The sequence below is a fragment of the Solanum lycopersicum genome, chromosome 7, assembly GCF_036512215.1.
Source record: "Solanum lycopersicum chromosome 7, SLM_r2.1".
Lineage (NCBI taxonomy): Eukaryota > Viridiplantae > Streptophyta > Magnoliopsida > Solanales > Solanaceae > Solanum > Solanum lycopersicum.
The window spans coordinates 14,706,106-14,712,630 of record NC_090806.1 but is presented as its reverse complement, the minus strand read 5'-3'; the positions used below and the strand labels follow the sequence as shown (position 1 = coordinate 14,712,630).

Sequence of the window (6,525 nt, the reverse complement as noted above, 5' to 3'; positions counted from 1 at the left end):
ACATGGTACACAACATTTTTGATTGAGCATGTTGATTATGATGTCCTTTTAGTCTCTTTTTCTGATGCATTACTAGAGTTCTACAAAATTTAAGATTTTTATGTCTAATTCATAAAAATACCTTCTTCTTTTTTCATGGAAAAGGGCCTAAAATACCCTCAATGTATTGGAAATGGTACAAAATTACCCTCCATCAACCTCTAAGATCCAAAATGCCCTTCCCACCCACCTATTGGGTCCAAAATACCCTTGTCATCCACCTTTTGGTTCAAAATTGACCACTTATTTAATGGATTTATATTTATAATATTTAATTATTTTTAAAATACGTGGCGCTCAACTATTTGTTATAATTTAACTTATAACTTTAATTTATAAATCAATCCACTACCCACCCCATTACTAATTAAATCCCTGTATTTTAATGAACCCATCACATTATTAATGCAAGCTACTGCTAATTGATTGATTTTAAAAATTATAGAAGTAAATTATCATACATTCAAATGGCTAAATAAAAATCACCGATAAACTTAAAAGTCTAACTATGTTCATCTTAATTATTCTTACATCTCAATTATGTGATGTTACTTCATAGGTAACTTTTTTTTTCAAAATAATATATCAAAGATTTTAAAACAAATCATAACTATTTATAAAATTATATTTATAAAAAGTGTATGAATGAATTCGGGATTTATTATTTCTTTTCCTTCAATCATAAATTTCTAATTCAATTTTGAAAGAAAGTGTCCTCCTAAATAAGCGGCTCAACCTAGATTTAATTGGGGCTTCGATTCGGAGTGAAATAATTTTGAGTGTCATTTTCATTAATCTATAATTTCATCGTGTTTTAGTAGTGTTTATGACGATTTTGATATTATAATTGGATTATTAATTGGGTGAGGTTTAGTTAGTAATGAGTGGGTAGTGGGTTGGTTTATAAATTATATTATTAAATTATAATTATAATCGATAATTAAACGCCAAGTATTTTAAAAAATATTGAAAGAGTTTAATTTTAAAATAATTAATAAAAGTGATCAATTTTGAACCTAAACGTGGATGACAAGGGTATTTTTGAACCAATAGGTGGATGAAAAGGGCATTTTGGAGCCAATAGGTGGATGAAGGTAATTTTGTACCATTTTCAATGCATTAAGGGTATCTTAGGCCCTTGTCCATTTTTTATACTTATCCGAGGAGCATGGATAATGTATTACAAAAGAAAAAAAGCATTTGCATCTTTGTGAATATCCACAAAAATCATCGTTATTGACATTCTCCAAGGGTAGTTCTGTCTTTTCTGCTTGAATTGAACTACATGTGTGAGCTAGATGTATCAGTGTTGGTGTTGCTTGGTCAAGCATCACTGTACTAGAGCCAAAGGGCTCCAAAGGAACTGAACCTCACAGGAGACAGTCTTCTATATTCATTACATATCCGATCACCATGTAAGTAGGGAAGTTTTTCAATAAATCATGTTCTTGTAAATACTCTTCCAAGTCAAGCATTGTACTAATTTTCTATATATTGTAGGATTTACCATTTGTTTTTATCGTTGTGCAAGTTTGGAAGTTTTTCCGTGAATCTTGTTCTTCTAAATACTCTTCCTAATTCAGCTTTATACTAATTGTTTAATACCGTTGAAATTTGCATTGATTATAGGGAGGTTTTGTTCTGTCATTCTCCAAGTTCTTTCAATAGTCAATGTCACTTCACACATGGTATACTGCGTAAAATGTCGCTTAACAGTGCCATTGGTTATAGTCAAGTGTTTTGATCATAGCTAGGTTTTGTTCTTTCATTCTCTATGTTTTTACCATAGCTAGTGTCACTTTACCCATGGTATACTTTGTAAAATGTTGGTTAATACCATCATGCATATGGTGGTCAATGTGGAAGGAAAGAAATGCGAGATGTTTTGGAGATATCTAATTCTATTCACAAAGTAAAATGGAATTGTTTGGTATCTTTACATTTTGGGTGTAAACAGCTATGTATAGAAGATGTAGATAGAATTATAGAATTAATAGGGAGCTTGTAATTTTTTTAGGGATGTAAAATTTTGAAGGTGGCCAACATGTCGTTAATGATGAAGAATACAAATTTACCAATGTTCCAAAACAAATGTGGCTTACCAAATAATTTGTTCAGCCAAATTGTCACTAGACAAATCCATCACAAATGGCTTCGTTACTTTGTTCTTGTCATGTTCTACTACCAGCTATAATCTTACAAAATGACATTTTGGTAAATAGGGATCCAACCATACTTCAGGTGTTCCGGATCATAGGAGTTCTCTTAGAATTCACTCTATAATCAAGTTTTTTAGACCTATCTTATTTCTCCCCCTCCCCATAATCGGGGTAGAGATGTCGATTTAGATGATATAACCTTACATAGTTTCACAAAGCTGCAACTATTTTTGGTAGCTTGGAGTTGATATTTCTACTTAATCTTGTAGTCAACTGTTTCATCTTGCTTCCCTCCATAAACATCCTTCCTTTGTTATGGTGAGGGCTGGCCAAGTTCTTTTCTCCCACTAGTTGTCTTATCCGATATGGTAGGCTTTAATTTTCTCCTCGAGGTAGGTTTCTTCTATTTAGTTGTGGTTTTTTGAAATTTGGGTGATGGGGTCAAGGATGTTTCATTTGAGGTTTCTGCCATAGTACAACTAGTCTTGTGTGTCATTTTCTTGATGATTGAAGGCATTGATAATTTTTTTATACTTACATAACTGGATTTGTTGGTGCAGTTGCATCTATTTGTTATCTGATTATGCTATATAGGTATGGAATGATCAGATTTGACCTTTGAAGAATAGAACGTCTCACATAATGCTTGTCCTCTTGTGCTGGAAGTGAGATTGGATAGGTCATCTTAAGGAGCAGTGAATCTCTTTCTAGGTTTGCAGATATATTTTGAAGCTTGACTTTGCTGTAAATTCTCACCTTTGTTGGTTTCTTGAGGCATCCAAAGACTTCCTGTTTAGGTTATGCCAGTTTCTTTCTGGTTCTACACGAAGTGATGAAGGTAAAGGGTATATGGACCATGCAATTTCTATTTTTGGATGTGAATAATCATTATAGTGAAGTAAAACACATCTATGGTATCTACAAACAATCATCTTTTCTTGCATCCTATCCTCTGGAGCACTATTCAGTATATTTTTCTGAGTCTCCCTTGTAGATGATGCTCTGTGTATTTCATGTTATTAGGCGATTATCTCATTCAACAGGAATGTCTCCATCCTTTGTCTTTCAGTTTCCATTATCTACCTAGAAGCTCTAAATGGAGTATGTGTGCTACAAAAGTGGAATTTTGTGAGTTATATCTACCATGAGAAAGTATTGGTCGCACAATTATATTGTGTTATCCACACAATTAATTAGGTGGGTTCATGCACCAAAAATTAGAACGGACATGATTAAGGAGTTTCTACGAAGCAGTCTGTTATAGTTATTTACAAGTTTTTGATAATATCCTCTTTTAGTATTTGTTGTATTTGGTTATTTGGATCGGTTATCTGTGAAACAACACTATAGATGTGAGTGTACTATTTTTGAAGTTGAGGAAGGTATTATCTTGAAGTAGCTAGTATGCTTTGAATTCATTTTGTCGTAGTTATTCTTTTCTAAATATGACCTCTTAATGGGATATTTCTGTTTCTCTAAGTTCCAGTTATCCAAATTTTCCAGATAATTTGACTGGGTATAATTTTTTAAGATCAAGTTTTCTGCTTTCACCAGAAAACTCTGAATGGTATACTTCTCTTCCTCGCGAGTCCTCAGTTCAGAGATGTTGGTTTAGAGAAACTTGTTAGTCCAGCTTTGTTTCTGTTTTCACCTCAAGTTCTTGTATCTACTTTGATATTTCTAGGATTAAAGAACATAGTTTTTAGGTTAAAATACACAAATTCAGTTCTCTTCAGAAGAGGTAATGATAAGTTGGGTGGATGGTAAACCGGTTGTTATGGAGCATATTAATAGAAAAAGGTGGTGGTATGTTTTTTTTTTACCATCTTAAACAGGACAAGGTCCTGGTATGATCACCTGGATTCATGTTCATACATTGACTAGTTCTAGTCATATTGCATGTTTTGAAATATCTGAGTATTTGTTTTCGATCAATGTTACAAGGGCTTCAGGTTATTTTGTGCGGGTGAGTGTTCAACTTCACTCGCGTGTTGTTGTCGCTCGGTACTAATATAATGTGCTTTTTCCTATAACGTGTAGTAATTTATACGTCTATGTGCTCATTGCAGTTTTTGGAGGATGAGTGTTCTATCCATGTGGGAGTGTCGATGATCGAGTAAGAACTAATTTCTCACAAAAATATTGTCTCAAGTAACATGTATGGAATGCAGTTACTAAATATAGGTGGTGTATAAGAAATTATTCTATTGAGTATAGGTTAAAAGTATCTTTATGTTTGGGTTTTGTGATGATAGGTATCTCATTATTTTTCTTATCTCATAAGCTTATTCGGTCACTTTTGATTTGGGATTGGTATCTGTGGATTCGTATGTTGGATGTGATAAAGCGTTGAGTTAAGGGAAAACAAGGAGATATTTCTACTCAAAACATGGACTCATGGAAATTTATTCTAGAAGAAGCACTTGATGAAACATCTCTGAATTTGGCAGATGCGAGACAGGGAATGTCTAAGATTCTATGTGTGTAGTGTTGGGATTGGTGCAAAAACCTGATTTCAGGATACATATTGTTCTCTCTTTGTGAAGATACTTTGTAGCCCCATAAATGCAGAATCTCCTTAATGGATATTACATTTATATTTTTAGTTGGTGAAGGTGCTATGAAATTGTTGAGCTTACAAATGCAACTTCTTGATGTTATGAGATGTATGTTGAGTTCAAATATAGAATTTATTTTAATGTTCCGGTCCAGCGTTTCTTCATTGCACAAATACCCCTTGGGCGATCTTGTAAAAAGACTAGGACCAGTTGGAGCCATGACATAGTTTTTTTTATCTCCTATGCATCTACGAAGTATTATCTGGTTTTTTGACGTCATAGTTTGCACTAACAAGATTTTTACTTTTTAGGTCCTATGGATATTCCTAGTAGTATCTTGTCATTTGAAGGTCACGTTTGCTAGTGAGGGCCCAAAAGTTTTCTATCATGTGACATTACATGGGGGATAAATTCATTATTTCTTTAGTACAACAGTCTCCCAATCAAGTAGTGTGAATGTTCCATTGATCCTTCTACTGATTATTAATATCTTCAATTCAATTTTCTTGCCGATAAGAATGGTGTCCTTCTCTGTTGTTAAACTGCTTCACTGGTGTTTATTGAACTACATTTGTTAGTTCTATATGATCTCATATTGTTTCGGCATGCTAATTCTTCTTGTGGTCTCTTTTAAAGAAGCGTTTGTTCATTTATTGCTATATTGTGTGGTTAGGTGACCCTTGTAACTATGCCTGTTTAATCCACTTAGTCAAAGGCCCGGACTAAGGAGGAGGGAAGGTATTTTAGTTTGTATTTAATTGTATTTTTTTTATTAGAAGAAATGTTTCTGGAGTTCCTATGACTGTTTTCCCTTATTTGTCTTGAGCATTTCAGATTGAACATATGCTACTTTAGTCAGTGTAATTCTTTTCATCTTATAGGAATCTCTAATTACAATGATCACTTGTTAGTAATATACATAGTTGTTAGAGGTAATGTCAAGAGATTCCTTAGGGGCTTCTCAACCTCAGTGGTCACGTGTTCTCGCTTATCATGCAATTAGTTCTCAGACATATGCTTTGCACATGTAATAAGCAAATAGTACACTGAGAGAAATACATTACAAAAAAATCAAACTTAAATTTATGAACAATCGGAGAATTCAAACATCTTTGTTGAATGACAAATAATTATGTATTGTCTGAATCTGTAAAATCAAACAAAAAACAATTGTTAGATATTTAAAGTGTAGAATGAGTTACTTTTGATATTATTAAGACGAAAAAATATAGATTCATTTGGGAACTCTAAAAGCATACAAAGAAACAATCCTTGGCAATGATTTTTAAGGTTCCACATCATAGAAATTAAGCCCAATATAACTATTTGACAAAGTCAATGCACAATAAAAGTAAAATTGGATATTGCTTTAAAATTACGGGAAAAGGAATATATATTTTCAAAGACAATCAAAGAAAAAAACCAAATAAAATGAACATAACTTTAGTAGAAATCTTCAACTTGTCGCTATTATTTCTTCTAATGAGGAGTCAAGAAGGGGTTGATTATTCCGTTTAAAATAAGTTGATTAGTGAGAAAAATTTAAGATACCAAATAAGATTAATCATTATCTAGTTAAATTGGTAACATAAGGAAATCAAAATCTTTTTAATATATTGTTCTTTCATTGGTAACCAAGAATTACAATTACTAAAGAAACATTCAATGTTGAAATCAAAATGCAACTTAAATTTTACTATATACATTCATCTCAGTTTATAGGGTTATTTTAGTATATCCAATTTATACATATTTTCTCAATTTTAGTA

General features: G+C 32.5%; 1 long non-coding RNA gene across 2 annotated transcripts; it reads left to right on the top strand.

The window, feature by feature from the left end:
- Window positions 1-1,279: 1,279 nt before the first annotated feature.
- LOC112941813 (uncharacterized) lies at window positions 1,280-4,897 on the top strand. 2 transcript variants are annotated; one of them, XR_003247423.1, is made up of 2 exons: window positions 1,280-1,454; window positions 4,268-4,897. It is a non-coding gene; the product is annotated as an uncharacterized lncRNA (long non-coding RNA). The 2 variants fall into 2 exon arrangements; XR_003247425.2 differs by lacking the exon at window positions 1,280-1,454 and adding an exon at window positions 1,495-3,036.
- Window positions 4,898-6,525: the final 1,628 nt, after the last annotated feature.